At 42.0% G+C, this 16363-nt stretch overlaps 1 protein-coding gene across 3 annotated transcripts in view; it reads right to left on the bottom strand.

Annotated features, from left to right (window-relative positions):
* LOC103267245 (engulfment and cell motility protein 1-like) overlaps positions 1-16363 on the bottom strand; it is a 162101-nt gene that overhangs the window by 131887 nt on the left and 13851 nt on the right. For 2 of the 3 annotated variants that reach the window (XM_008064844.2, XM_021715939.1), the window contains exon 1: positions 1457-2050. The exons of the other annotated variant lie outside the window; for it this stretch is intronic. The gene's annotated coding sequence lies outside the window, so the exon portion shown is untranslated. Of the gene's footprint in view, positions 1-1456; positions 2051-16363 lie in introns of those variants that run through there. 3 annotated transcript variants of the gene reach the window in all.

Raw genomic sequence — 16363 nt, 5'->3', positions numbered from 1 at the left:
CCACCTGGAGTCTTCTACAGGAGAAACCTTCCCAGCTCTTTTGTTTCTTTAACTGCTCATCACAGCTCCCATTTAAGGACACAGCAAATTCCATTCTAGAGTCACATGAAGACATATCACATTCCCCTCTGTCAAAAGAACATTTCTTTTTGAAAAGGATAAGTCAATAAGATTTTCCCTGTATGACTATTTCATGTGCATTTCTTCATAAACCGGATGATAATGCTTTATTCTCTTTTCCTCTCTCCATTATCTGAACCCAAGTAGACTGTAAATAGAAGACATCAAGAGTGTTATGACACTTTCTGGCACATAAGATAGGAAATCGCATTTTTACAAAAGCAAATGTGATGAATCTTCAAAATCAGCAGACAGAGACAGGGGAAAGGATCTTAGGCAAGGATAGAAGCACCAAGTTCAGCTACCACTCTCTGTACCCAAGCTGAAGGCAATATCTTTCTTCTCCACGTTGGAAAGGATTATGGGTTCCTCTGGAATCCTGCCCTGTGCTTGGGTTCTGTCTTGCAACATACATTTTTAAGTTTGCAGCTAGAAGGGTCCCTAAAGGCAAAGAGTTTCTCCTTCCTCACGCTGCCCCTCCATTGCCTGTTTACAGTACTGCTTTCTTGTTCTTCCTTTTTCTACCCAACGAAATTGAAAATTTCATCACCAGTGTCAGAAAATTAAACCCCAGGGAACAGAGCAATAGTTCAGAGCATCCCTTTCCTGGCAACGAGCCAATCCTTGAATATAACTTTGCAAACCCTCTCTGGTTTTCAGAGGTTTGAAAGGATGCAAAATAGAGGCATTTGGAAGCATGCTTTTTCACTGCTAAAATCTTTCTCACTGCACTTCAATTCATCTTGCCAATTAACTAAAAAACATATTTCAATTTGGAGACAGGTTTCAGAAAAGAAGGGAGGGGCACGACCTAGCTCAGTTACACATTTCCCAGCAGAGAACAGTGGCAAATGGAGAAAAGATGCTTCTCTGTGGCTGGGGGTCTGAAGAAGTGTTTGACAGACCATTGTAATGACATCTCTCTTCACAATGCAAACACCAGCAGTACAATCAAACAGCTCCGGTTCCATGCCTGTACCTTCCTCTCTCTTCTTAGCAATACACAGGGTTGACTTTTATTAATTTCGTTTTAAAAGCATTTCTTTTGAAATGAAGCGATACCTAGGGAGTTAAAGCAGAACCCAGCTCCTTACACTAATCCTAACTAGACAACCAACGTTCAAGTCTAATGTACAGTCAACTACAAATCCGATCCAACCCAAGCAAAGCACGCCGCCTTTCGAATTCAGTCTCCCATATTATGGGAACCCTTGCATGCCAGCTCTTCCATGTACTTGTTCCAATTCAGTTTTCTCTGCAGACAATAGGACAAAGCTACATTTAGCTCAAGCTGCTAATACCAGTGGACAGATGTGTAAGACTGAGGTTTACTCACCAAGCTCCCGTAAGTCCATCTTTTCCAACTACAAATACCGCTTCTAAGCTGCTGCCACCACAAATCGACTTAGAGTTGCCCCCCAGAAGAACAATGTGCTGGAATACCAGATGGTCCCCGAGTTAGCTTGCTCACGAAACAGGTTTCCAGTTGAGCCATGTGAACAGAGACCCGCCGCACACCTTTGAATGGTATACACTCCAAATCCAGAAGAATAAGCATGTAGCTTTGCTTATGTTTATGGAGCTGAAACCCAGGGGTGCTCCGATTGGCAGGAGTCGCGGGAAGATCAGCCAATCAAAGGGAGCCTCCATTTCAGGGAAACTCCTGCTCATTTATTTAGCATCTTCAGAGATCATCGGCTTTTCTAGGAAGAGCTTTTCTCGTATAGTATCACAAGAGAAAAACAATCACTTCATTTCTATTTTAGTATTCTGTGCTCTCTTGTCAATAAACATACAGTTCCTCTTCTTGCTACTTTTCAATACCCTCAGCTTTTTCTTACAAAGAGCTAAAAGAAAAGAAAAAAAAGAAGATGAAGAAGAAGCTGGTGATGGGCTGGAGAGAGTTCATATTCATCAGCCTCTACCTTGTTGGGAGAAGGGGAGGGGGGACTGCCTGGGCTCAATAATTACTGATTCCGTTGCCATAGAAACAGACTGGCTGCAGCGACTTGGATTCGTGTGGAACATCTGCCGCCAGACCCATAATCAACTGCAATCTCATCTCTCCCCCTCTCTCTACTTTTATGTGATTGTGACTTTGCTTTCTCCCACCTTCTCTTCACATACAGTTTTTGACCAGAATTGTCACGTAACCGCCTCACGTTGTACGCACAACGGGTGTACAGCAGGGGTGCTCACATACCCGGGACTGCGGGCAAGCGAGAGAGCTTGCATCCCAGCAGGGAATCTCACTGGGAGAATCCATACTCCATCCCTACTCAGGATAGAAACAAACATAAACAGCCTCCACCCTTAATTAAAATTTACTGTAACTTCCAATCTAAAGTATGAGGGAGAGGGGGCACTTTAAAAGTATTTGTTATCTGAAAGCCCCCAAATAAAAGTTTGCAGTGGTATTTCTCAGAGTGCACTGCCATGGTACCTAGCAAAGCTTTGGAATAAAGTGATCACATGGAAGGTTTGTGGAAGATTTTGTAAATGCAGTCCTTTGGTCCAGCTCTTTTCTGCATTAGCATCTCACCAAGGCACCCCGTACACTGGAGATCTTCCTGGATTTTCTCAGCCTGTTTTTGATCCTCTCTAGTCCCTCCCTGCTTTCTCCAAATTCTCCTGGTTGCATGCACGACCAGAATTAAAGCCACCAACTCTGAAGGTGCTGTCATCCTTCTCCTTAGCAGCAGGGGCCGCCACTGAGCAGTGAACAGCTGCAAGTTCTGGTCAGACTCAGCAAGTGGGATCAGATGGTAGGTAGCCTTCTCACACCGGGGTCTGCAGAAACCCTCAATTCTACAGAGATTAATGGAGAATGATGTCCAAGAATGACATGATTTTGGCATAAGTTAGAGAGAAAGGATTAGTCTTTGTCCTACTGTCATTCATCTTAGCATCATGATAACCTCAAGGAGACCTTCTTTTCCGTAAAGGTCTCTGCAAGCCTGGGAACCCTCAGCACGTTGACCACCCAGACCAGGCTTCAAAGGAGGCAGGGATATGCTTTAATGTATCTCTGGTTCTTGAAGTCAAGGCGAACTATCCGTCAACCACACAATCACTGTCCAAAAAGCAACAATAGCCCTGAGGCTCCTTGGTACCTAAACAGAGCTCAGTTTAAACCTCATATCCCTCCCTCTCCAAATGCTCAGCTCCGCCCACTGGTCTTGATATTGGATCTGCCCTGTCAAAAAAACCCGAATCCTGGTTTTTCATTTTGTGTCCTTATGCTAATATGAGCTTGGAAAGAAATTCTTACCCAGGTTCAACCACCCAGGTACTCACCTCCAACATTGGCATTTTTTTTTTCAGTTCTGCCCAGACAACCTCTACCCTCCAGGGTGGTGGATAGCTCAGGTTCTCTCTACCACCTTTCTGGAACATTTCCTCTAACCAATTCTGCCGAGTGTCCTCTGCCACAGAGACAACCCTACCCTTTGCCTCTTGAGACTGTTCAAATCTCCATGGCATATAATTCCAACTAGGTCTTCCATCAAACAAAATTTAATAATTTCTTCCAACAAATATTTCGTGGGTGTCTATATGCCAGGCAATCATACTATTGACACAACAAACTGACATGGTTTCTACCTTATAGCCCATAAACTCTAGTAGAGAAGGCAAGAATATAAAAGTCTAACTGTGATACGAGTTATTAAAATATACATGAGCACAAATAATAGAGAGACTTAGTGAGATTGAGGAGCTCAAGGGCCATCTAGTTCATAATTGTGTGATAAAACTTGTTTTAAGTGTAGGTTGAAGCTTATTTTGAATGTATATTGAAACTTGTTTTTAAAACTCAGATGTATGCTTGCTTTCCCGCCCAAGCCCAGTAGTGTACTTTTGGTAAACAAGTTCATATACCAAAAGAAAACCGTGGAGTCATGGTGCAGACCCTCTGGCCCCATTTCCTGCTCCACTCCCCTAGTAATCTCACATTCCAGATGTCCCAACCGGTTCCACCCAGCCCGCCTGACCATTGATGGTCAGCCGTGGTCAGCCGCGATTTGCGACCATACAAACCAACCAATCCCAAACGCCCCCGTACCCAGTAGGAGAAATTGCCCAGTCATGTGCGAACAAGTTTAAAGTTCTTTCCCCTCCCTTGTAACTGTGTATATAAGCTGCTTGCTGTGCTGGGTCGGGGCTCTCGTTCCTGTACCGCTGCGCCAGTTATGGACGTGAGCCCAGACTCGAGCCTGAATAAAGATTCTCGTGTGATTTGCATCGGAGCTGGCTCTTTGGTGGTCTTTCGGATTCAGGATTCGGGTACAACAAGATTAGGAAAAGCATCTCAGAGGAAGTGATATTTGAGTCAAGATCTGAAGGAAGAGTAAAAGTTAATGAATTGGCAGTGAGAGAAAGAGTAGATTGGGCATAAGGAACAACACATGCAAAGGGATTGTGCTAGGAGGTGGTGTGGCATCTTTGAAAACTTGAAAGAAGCTACATGTGGCTGATCACAGTGGGAATGATCAGGATGATGTGAGACAAGAATGATTAGGAGTTTGTTGTGAGACCAGACCAGCAGGCTCCTAGAGACCAGGTTAAGGAGTTTGGTTTTTATCCCACATGCAATGACAATCCATCACAGGACTCCATGAAGGGACATTTTGCCCCCCAACCCAACACACCAACATAACTCAATATATTCCTCAGTTGATCTTAACGCTATGTTAACAGGATGTCAATCTATTTGAAACACTCTGTTTCAAGACATCTATAATTTGTTGGATTTATCTAGCTAACATTTACTGAGCAATTAATAATCCAGGTAGCATTCTAAGTACTTTATCTGGATTAACCAATTTAACCTCATGACAACCCTGTGAGATATTATTATTACACTTTTTATACAGATGAGGAAATTGAGGCATAAGAAGGTTAAACAACCTAACTGAAGTAACAAAGATTAAAAAAAAAAAAATCAGAGCTGGGATTTGAACCAATGAATCTGAGCTCCAGTTTCTCTAAGTGTTAACCATAGGGACCACCTACATTGAAATCATTTGGAGTTCTCAGTAAAATGCAGATTGCTGGGGTCCTAGTACCTCCCTTCTAAACCAGAATCTCAGGATTCTTACACACACTACAGTTGGAGAATCACTGCTAAGAGATGTTTGCATAAAAGAATAACCCTAAATTAATCTTCAAAGTCTACAATGGAGAAGTGCATTTTTTTTAGGAAGGGAGGGAGGAGGTCTCACTATTCCAAGCCATCACAAAAGGTCTCTCTACATGAGAATAAGATTACCTTCTTCAGAATGACTGAAAATTCCTGTTGTATCATGCAACCTAGAGCTAAAGTGGGGGTTGGGTGGGAAGTACAGTCTGAGGCTTGGTAGCTGTCCTAGTGAGCTCTCTCCAAGAGAAAGCATGTAAGTTCATAAGGACCATTCACTAGGTGATAGAGATGATATTATACTTGCCAGTGATGAGGTAGGTAGATCATGCATTATGTGAGATCATAAATTTTTTTCAGGTGATTTTTTTCATAGAAAACTTATTTTTTAAGACAAAATTGCAAGGTAGACAGATGCTTTTTAAAAAGACTTCAGTCTGATCCACCTCATCTATTTGAAAGCTAGAAAGTAAGTTCTTTGGTTCACCTTGCTAGCCTTGGCTTTCTGTTTGTTTTTTTGAGTTGGGGCCTCATTCTGTTCCCCAGGCTGGAATGCGACTTCCTGGACTCAGGCCATGCTCCCATATCAGCCTACCCAGTAGCTGGGATGACAGGTACGCTCCACCATGCCTGGCTTAATGGTTTAGTTCTAGAAAATAAGTAGCTTCAACTACGTTTTCAGAGGGGCCACTTCATACAAAATAGCTACAGCATCTTTGAAGAAACCTCCAAGGAATTTTTCCATGGGATCTTGTCCAGTAGTTTTGTTACTGAGCTCACAGACTGGATGCTGTATTTAGTTAACCTGGCCTTACTGGCTACTTTTCCTCTTCTAGACTATGCAACAAAAAGGACATATGCAAGCTTACAAAGCTGCAGCTGAATCTCAAAAAAAGGAAAACCTAGATTTTTATTGGCATGAGATTTAGACTACTGTTTGTCAATCTCCCAAGAACTGATTTGAAGCTGTTCTGCATACACCAAATAGACTTGTACTCCACAGGCTAAAATGTGTGATGAGTAGCCTATCATCAACTTCTGAACACACTCAGATTTATCATGAGCTGTCCACAGCCAGGAGAAGGGAATCATAGCATCAAATACTTAGAAAACTCAGGAGGAAAATCACCCCTGGGCATCTGAATAAAAGTCAGAAGAAATATCTTTGCATTTCCCTCAACATATCACAACCTATACTCTTAGCTCTGCTCTGGGTAGGCGCTGCCAGGACCATTTATCCTGCATTCTCTGGGGGCAGATCCAATCCAATGAAATTTTATTCCTTTCCATAAACATGGTTTATTAAAATGTTTTATTACTAAATCTGATATAATTCCCATGCCTTTGTAATATTTTTAAATAAATTCACAAATCAAAAAAGACTTAAGTGATATGCATGTATCTTTGGAACAAAATACATAGTGACTGTTGTAGAATGATCTTGAAACTGGCTGTCCAAGTCTTCCTTAGTTCACCTGCAGGTCTTAACAAGATGAGCACCTTTTATATTGAGCATTTAAAAGGTAGGAGAGGGGATTCCATTTACTGGGCCCTAGAAAGGTGGCATTAACAGTCAATTCTTCCATTTTACAACTCCTGGTTCCAAACTGGTTGTTTCTACAACCTGGGCATCCATTTCATCAGAATGCATGTTCATTGCTGGCAATGGATGTTTGGTTATGATCCCCACAATTCATGACATGGCTATGCTGTACCTCATTTCTGTTTGGTTGATTCATTTTTATGAGGGAAAGCATTCGGGCCAAATTGAGCCTCAAGAAAATTCCAAAGAAATGGGTGTTTACTGCAGCAGGCAAACTTTCAATTGCATCTAAGCCCTCTTTAGGCACCCTGATATGCATAAACAAACACACACACACACACACACACACACACACACACGCACACACGCACACGCACACACACACGCACACATGCACACACTGACATGACTTCTATAACAGCAACAGACCCAGCACAGACTGAATTAGACCATATCTTCCCAGAGTGTGAGGTCAGAAATTGAACTCTCCCCTAATGGGTCAGAGGTATAGCTACTCTTGGCTCAGTTCAACTGCTTCATTCGAGAGACAGTGGAGAGAGATTTCACTGGTCATTTGGGCTGGCCAGTATATAGTTACCTCTAATTGTTTTACATGGTGCATTTAAAAAATCAAAACGAATGCAAAATTTCAACAAAATATGTTCAAGATAACTTTTACAACTCTTTCTATCCCCAAGGGGAAATGATGAATAATATGCCATAGAAATATTCCCATGCACAGGCAGCTGCATCTCTTTTCCTCACTCCCATGGAGAGATGATCTTAAGCAAAACATGTAAAATCTGCCACACTGTCACTTGATCTTTAGGTCCCAGAATGCTGAGATCTCTGTGACAAGCCTGGACATCTGTGGGAGTATAGGAGAAGTCACAGCAAATGCAGATGCAGTGCTTACTACAAGCCAGTCATAAAAGGCACCATTTCCAAATGGAGAAACTGAGGTCCAAGACATGTAAGTAACACATCTACAATCGCCATCTAGAAAATGGGGGGCTCAGGATTCAAACTCAGGAGTCCACCTGGGAGCATCATGAGCAGTACAGCCCACCACAACCTCAGAGCTTCCCAAGCATATGGCTGAAGCAGGCAGGGTTGTTCTCAAGCATCCTAATTCTGAGTTATGAAACACGAGTTGTTAATATGAGAAAGTTTTATTTCCCTGGACTTTGCTATTTTTGTATCACCCACAAAATGCCTAAAATGTAAGCAATACCATAAACGCCATGAAATAAAACCAGATTCACAAAATGCAAGCCCATCTATAAACAGATACCCAAGTCTTGCATCTCTTCCTGCCTCCTCCAGAGGAGGTGACCATGATTTACATTCATAGGGTTGGAGAGTCAAAGACTGGAAGACCTTGGTGCATGACAGACTTGACCAAATGGAATGGGCTGGCCTGAGAAGCACAGGGAGGCTAGAAGAGCAAGGGTCAATATGGTGTATCTCTTATAATTCTGAATGTCTTCAAAGGGTTAGTTGGTGAAATTCTGAAAGCTTATCTTCTTGCCAAATTGAATTTTCCAAATATACCATGGAAATTCATTCCAGAATTGCAGGCTGATGAAAAATCATGCCAAAAGGAAAATAGAAAATGCCAAAACTCTCAGCTCCATCTTGCCAAGCACATCTACTGGCAATATGGTGACAAAAAGACACCGGGCCAATGGTAGGATATTCTTTAGATGGTGCAAAGTGGGAAATAGTTTCTTCACCAAAGGAAAAGGGAGACTTCTGGGCTGCCATCATATCCTTCTTGGATTTCAGATCTAATGAATAAGTAAACCTCTCTCAATTCTGAAACACATCAATTCCACATGCACATAATTCCACCTTTCCAGAAAAATTTTTTTTTTTTTTTTGAGTTGGAGTCTCACTCTGTTGCCCAGACTGGAGTGCAGTGGTCACTCCCGGCCATTGCAGCCTCGACCTGCTGGGCTCTGGCGATCCTTCCGCCTCAGCCTTCCGGGTAGCTGGAACTACAGGCACGCGCTACCACGCCCGGCTAATTTTTTGATTTATTGTAGAGATGAGGTCTTGCCTGCCCAGGCGGGTCTCAAACCGTGGGCTCAGGCAATCTACTCTCCTCAGCCTCCCAAAGGCACGGGATTACAGGCTGAGCCACCGAGCCCGGCTTAAAAAATAGTTTCTGATATTCTCATTAGAGGACTAATTTCATTGTAGCTTGTAGAAATTAAATCCATGGCTCACCATGTTTTATCAAAAGGTTAAACATGTCGGGTGTCAAACAAAACAACAACCGGTTCGGTGACTCAGCCTGTAATCCCGTGCCTTTGGGAGGCTGAGGTGAGTGGATTGCCTGAGCCTGCAGGTTCAAGACCTGCCTGGGCGGCGAGACCTCATCTCTACAATAAATCAAAAAAAAAAAATCAGCCGGGCGTGGTAGCGCATGCCTGTAATTCTGGCTACTCGGAAGGCTGAGGTGGAAGGACGGCCAGAGCCCCGCAGGTGAGGCTGCGGTGGTCGGGAGCGGCCACTGCACTCCAGTCTGGGCGACCGAGTGAGACTCCAACTCAAACAAACAAACAAACAAAACCCCCAAAGTTTAAACATTTGATACCCTTACTTTCCCTGCTTTTTCTGCTCACGAATGTACAGGGGGCTTTGTCAGACCAAAAGGCCCAGAAATAACTTGTGCATCCTGGTCTCCTGTTACAACAGGAATCACACTGCAGCAGACCAGAGTGAGCCAGAGATGAGAGGAAGACTAGAGGGTCTGCTGAGCAAGAGAGAAACCAGCAAGGTCAAGAAGACAAGTAGACTCCATTTACCCAGGCAAGCAAGGAAGAAGAGGAAGATACTAGAGACTTAGGCAGTCAGTTGCAGGAAAGTCATGTTCTGAGATATGGAAGCGGGGTAGGCAAAGCAAAGAGGCTTAATGGGGGATCCAAGAGGTCTGCACAGGGTCAGATATCAAACCATAAGTGAGGGTTCTCACAGGGTCAAGGGGTCACCATATGGAATTCTAGGGTGAGACCTGTTTAAGTCCAGTTATCTTTACTCTGTCTCTAGGTAAGGAAGTTGGCTTTACTGGAAGTCAGTCACATCACCACTTTGTGTCCAGAGTTTCAATGAATAGCAGCAACAACCTTCGCCTCTCTGGGAAAACCAAGTTAAGAGTATGCCTGGTCATAGCAAACCAGAACTGCCGTCAAAAGGACAGGCTTATTGTTCTTAAACCCAATCCTTCATTATCAACAGCTTGTAAGAGCCAGATCCCTTCAAACTATTGGGAGTTCTCTATCTACTTCCTATTTAAGTAAGCTTTGAAATGTGAGCCATGACCCATAGGCAAATAATATTTGACAGGTTATTCCCAACTCTCACAGAGAACAAGCTCTGCAACCTAATTTGTGCAGAAATTGAATTAACACAAAAATGTAATTTTATTTTATTGCTTGATACTTGCCTGCATCTCTAAGCCACTAATTGCTAAAAAATAGTTAATTTGATAATTTAAATAAAAAAATGGCCCTGAAGGGCAATAATCAATCCATTTATATGCAATGGGAAAATGTACTCCACTACACCAAGCCATCCAAGGAAAATATGAAGCATGGTTTTCAAACTGCATTGTCTACAATTCTCTCAACACAGTGACAAGAATGACAATTGTGAAGTGAATATTTCAAATAATCATGTATGCTGAACCATAAAAAAGTGCCTCTTGCTTATGTTTTGTGGGAATTTTTTGTGTTAGATATGGTAGATGTTGTGAATATATGTACCTTAAAAAAATATATTTCTCCCCCAAAATTCCAGTTTGGAAGTAAGAAATTAGTGTCTATTCATTCAAGTAATCTTTAGGAAGTGCCTATGATAATATGTGCATCCTGGTCTCCTGTTACAACAGGAATCACACTGCATCAGACCAGAGTGAGCCAGAGATGAGAGGAAGACTAGAGGGTCTGCTGAGCAAGAGAGAAACCAGCAAGGTCAAGAAGACAAGTAGACTCCATTTACCCATGTTTCTTTCAAGTCTTGGGATGTTACCCCATCTTTCTTTCAAGTCTTGGGATACCAAGAATACAACCTTAACATGTTACCCCATCTTTCTTTCAAGTCTTGGGATACCAAGAATACAACCTTAATATCTTGATAATAATAAAGTTCCATTTATTATATTTTTCTCTTTGGTTATTTCATCATACTTCATGTCTTTTTCCCAGTAGACTCTGTCCTGCTCCCCTGGTGAGTTTCTATTCATACGTTGAAACACTCCTAAGTAAAGTCTTTCCTCTGTGGAACTCCTCCTTTGAGTGATTTCCATACAACATAAGTGTTTTTGCTATTGCACATTCCATGCTACTGAACAGTTATCTCTTTTCAGAGCTACTCCCAATACTGGGAGTGCATTAAGACTGGATTTATTAATACAACACCAGGAATACCTCTCTAGGTGTCTAATACCTCAGCCAAGAAGACAAAAATCCTATTGCAAACCTTTACACTTGGGAACATTATGAAAGTCTTCTGAGTACTTCTGTCGTTCTACTCAGCATCATGGATCAAGTCATGAGATGAGGAGATCTGAAAACATCTAGGTGAATCATTCCTTGTCTCCCAATCCCTTCCTCCTCCCACTGCTGCAATCCCAGCCTGAGCGGGAGAAGGGTGCTCTGGAAAGCACTCCTGAAATCTCCCTGCCCCTTTTGGAAACCTATTTTACAAGCAGTCCATGTGCTGGGTCTAACTCGGGTAGAATCTGGCTTAGTTTTTCAAGGATGACACATTTGCTCACATGTGTCATCCTTCCAGTTAATGAGAGTTTCTCAAATCAAGCCTCAAAGAGATTTTGATCCTAGTACCAATAACTACAGGCTAACACGCTGAGCACTGGCTGGGCTGGCATAGCTGGTCTGAGCCCATGCTTTATTTCAAGGAAGAATAAACAAACTAAGCCTGAATTTATATCTTGGTGTGTAAAGATCAAGGAACTCTCCCGAGACTGGCACCACTGGTCAGACCACACCTAGAGCTTGTTGATAGTTCTGCATCCATATAAAGTGTGTTTTAAAAAAATATAATTATAAGAGCATATAGGTTAGGTAGAGAAAACGTGGAACATTAAAAACACAATAAAAAAGAAAACGATTATAATTAGAAATCATTGTTAAAATCAACAACCCTTTTTAGTTTGTATTTTTACTCATTGTGATGTAATTCGCACTCTGCTCTACTCACCATTAACATAATATACAAAGTCTTTTCTGATATTTAGATACTATTCACGAATACCATTCTGAGTGATTGAAAAATTCTAACATGTAAATAAACATATCCATAAATTGTATCGCATCTCTACTGTTGAAGAGTTATTTTGAATTTTTAGCTCTTATAAATAACAATGAAGTGAACATCTATAAGCATATCTTTGTTTTTTCTGCCTTGAATATCTTTGATTCTAAACAGCTGCATTGTATTGAATGACTCTATAAATGAGATAATCAACTATTGATAAATTTCCCAATAGGAACCTTGTCTCAACTGGTTTCTTAAAATTCTACGGAAATGTCAAGGTCCCTGCCAGCAAAGTGGTAGCAAGGAACCCTTTAGCGTCACCATGGATGCCAATTCTTCTTTTATTTTTTGCAGAAGGGACTACAGGTCTTCTGCCCCAGGCAGAGGAGGAGAATCAACCTCACAAACAGCTGGAGGCTATGTCGCCCCAGTCTCTGCACAGGTGGTTTGGGATGTGAAGTGTCTGCCAGCATTTCAGCCCTGGTCTCTGTGCAGGAGCTCATGCCAGCAGAAAAAATCAATTGGCTTTTGTCAGGCAGTAAGCACCACCCAAAGAAAATCTAAACATGTTTTTAAGATAGAAAAAAAAAAAATCCTTTGCCTTCTCTCCTAGAAATAGCTTAATTTTTTTTTCAGGTCTTAAAATAAATTGCCCCTCAGAAGAATCACTCTTTCTCCTGTCATATCTTAGCTGCATGATACCCCTCACTTATGAACTCAATTTGATCTATAGATTGCAAAGTTTGTTCTAGAATGTACTTTTTTCTGTTAAAAAATTATCAGTTTATTTAAAAAAGAAACATTATTGGCTACTTTTCATCAATGGCAAGATAAATATTCCATTCAAGTAACATGTATTGAGTCTATGTATGCATGTATACATATATGTATATATATTATAAGTCTCATATATATATAGACCCATATAAATATAGGCGTGTGTGTGTGTGTGTGTGTGTGTGTGTGTGTGTGTTTGTGTGTGTGTTTATCTGGTAGGTATCCCAGGATAGAAAGGTGACTAAGAATTAGTCTCAGTTCTTAGGAGTAGAGTCAAGAAAGAGAGATCATAGATAACACCTATAATCTAGATCACAAATTTTGGGCCTTCCAGAATTTTGCAGCATTGTCTCAAGACAGCCACAAGGTGGGGTAGGGAATGGGCAGGAACCTGTTTCAAGCAAAGACAATTGGCTAAAATAAGTCTCCAAACTCAACGTATAACTGAGTATGTTAAGTGCTACAAGAGAGGAGAAAAGAAAGTGAACTTAAGGGGGAGCAATTACTCCTGCCCCAGCTGAAGGGCTCTGCAGGGCCCTTGAACTTGGGCCTTGAAGGACAGGCAGATTTCTAACAAAGGGTGAAGATTCTTCCTTGCTGAGGAAATATCGGCAAGGGCAGAGATTTGGAAGTACAAAGCATGCTCAGGGAGCAATCAATATGATTAATTATGAGCCAGTAGGTCATGTGTCACAGGGTATAATAGGCATGTGGTTTGGAAAAGTGGTTTGGGACAGAATGTGGAGCTTTGCTATCATGCTGGAAGAAGAGGTAGCTAAAGGTTTTGGAGGGTGGCTGTCTTATGAGAAGAACTGTGTTTTAGAAAGGTGTTTTTGGCATCTAGGGGAAAGAGAACTTTTGGGTGGGCCAAGTCCAGATTCAGGGAGAACGATGAAAAGACTACCAAGAGATGATAGTGGCAGGAAGGCTGAATGTAGAACAAATTGAGTCTATAAGTGAGGGCCATTGTGTGGCTAAGATATGACAGAAGAAAGTAATTCTTCACGGTGGCGATTCTTTGGAGACCAGGAGAAAAAAAATAAGCTATTTCCAGGTGAGAAGGAAAAGAATTTTTTTTTTTCTGTCTTCATAATACCTTTAGATTTTCTTTTGGTGGTATTTACTGCCTGACAAAAGCCAATTGATTTTTCATGCTGGCATGAGTTCCTGCATAGAGACCAGGGTTAAGATGATGCCACAGAAAAGCAGGGTCACAGCAATGAAAGGCAAGTGACCCCTTCTCACATACTGGTGCATCAGTAGGACTTGGGGACCTATCAGAAAGAAAACGTAAGAATGGCAGAGAATCATTCTGGATTTCAAGAGTAGAAGGCAGGGTGTCATGTCCCTCCTAGAGTTACAGAGCACAGAAAGAGCTGTGGGGAAGAGGGCCATGAGAATAAAGAGCTTTGTTTCAGACACCCCAAGTTTGAGGCATCTGTGGACCATCCATGAGGATGGAGCTTGGAAGGCCATAAGGGAGGACTTCTGCCTGCCTCAGGTGATGAAAGTGAGAGAGTGTGGGTGGGGAGGAGGAGGTGTAGGAGAGAAACAGAAAGGGCCTTGGGGAATGCTACACTTAAGGGGCTAGTGGCATGAGAATCCAGGATGGAGAGGATCCTGGGAAATACGGGGACCCAAGTCAGTGCTTCATGACCACGGGACAGAATGAGCAGGAACTATCAGGAGGTGACCTTGATCTAAATAAAGCAATTGCAGCAGGTGCATGTGGGTGAACATCAGATCACGTCGAGGGGAGGATGTGGGGAAGTGGAGATGGCATACTCTCCTGGAAAATTTGGCAGTGCAGAGACGGACAAAGATTGGTTAAGAACTTGAAAGAGAAACAGGATTGAACAATATTTAAGGATAGGAATGATTCTGGTATATTTTTAGTCCAAAGAGGAGAGATGGGGGTGGGGAAGATGAGAATAAGCATGAAGGTGTAAGGGATGAAAGACTTATTTTTATAAATTTTTTGATGTCTATCTTCTTCACCAGAGCAGGGATTCATAACAATGTGACTTCTTTCCAGCCTTAAATTTAGAACAAATCAACAACTCCTTTCAATTCTCACTTGGCTCTTAGAAATCATGTCTTTTGTGTCTAAAGAGGTTTTCAAGTATTCAAAATATTTATTAATGCATTTTAGAGTCATATTGCTCTTCTAGAGCTTAGCTGTATTTTTAATTACCTTTAATTTTTTTTTCTGAAAATATCACTGGTAGCTGGAACAATGATAATTATCTTAGTTCTTCCATATATCATACAATGTTTCATTTGCATATCTATCTTGTGTATCTTGTATATATATCTTGCATGGATATGCCTTTCCAAAGCCACAACAAGATAGTTTTTAAGAAGAGGGTGGCAGATGAGGTCAAGTGCTGCAAAGAAGGAAAATGAGACTAAGATTTAAAACTGTCCATCGGAGGTTATTCTTAACTTTGTCAAAACCAGTGGCGTCTGTAGCTAAAGAAGCTTCCAATACAATATATTTTAGTGCTTTTTAGAGTCATATTTTTCTTCTTCTGCTTAGTTATATTTTCAGTGAGGGCAGAAGACAGGTTGCAGTAGACAAGTGAAAGGAGAAGGGGTAAATTGAGGCATTTGAAGAACCTGGCTTGGAGGGGGCAGGGGAGAGTAGGTGGTTGCGAAAGTCATTTATTTATTCTTTAAAATATGGGAGAGTTGTGTGTATTTATATGCTTGTGAGAAGACAGTATCCGAGAGGAAGAGATTGATGATGTAAAGATTAGAAGTGATAACTGATGTGGTCCTAGGGCAGGTGAGAGGGAATAGAATCCAAAGCACAGAAGGAGGGAGTTCCCCAGAGACACAGCCTTGTCTAGGAGAGAGGCGCGGTGGCTGCAGATGTAGAAGAGCTCAAGGTCATAGATTAAGTCCCGGGCAGAGCTGGGCTAGAATCCATGCTCCTTCATGTCTAGTCTGGAGTGTCATATGATCTTTCTTGTCTTTTCCCTCACGGGAATGGCCCAGATGCTTTACATTTATTAAGACAAGCTATATAGAAATACTAATCTTGGGTCAGGCTTGGTGGCTCAGCCGGCAATCTCAGCACTTTGGGAGGCCAAGTCTAGTGGACTGCCTGAGCCTGTGAGTTCGAGACCAGCCCGGGCAACTTGGCAAGATCTCATCTCTACAACAAATGAAAAATTAGTCAGGTGTGGTAGCACGTGCCTATAGTTCTGGCTACTTGGAAGGCTGCGGCGGCAAAAGGATTGCCAGAGCCCAGCAGGTTGACACTAGGGTGGCTGTGAGCGTGCCACTGCATTCTAGCCTGGGCGACAGAATGAGACTCCGACACACACACACACAAAGAAATACAATTTTATAAATCAGAAATGGTTGAATACTGCCATTTTATGTGGCTCTGCCTAATATTGGTTCATTTGACCCTCAAAACAACTATATTAGAATTCATGTTTTACAGATGAAGAGACTGCGAAACAGGGCAGGGCATTAACCTGCTCAAGATCGTC

Source organism: Carlito syrichta, unplaced genomic scaffold (assembly GCF_000164805.1).
Source record: "Carlito syrichta isolate Samal-C Ts95f unplaced genomic scaffold, Tarsius_syrichta-2.0.1 Scaffold308082, whole genome shotgun sequence".
NCBI lineage: Eukaryota > Metazoa > Chordata > Mammalia > Primates > Tarsiidae > Carlito > Carlito syrichta.
The sequence above is the reverse complement of the archived record's forward strand: the minus strand, read 5'-3'. Positions and strand labels throughout refer to the sequence as shown.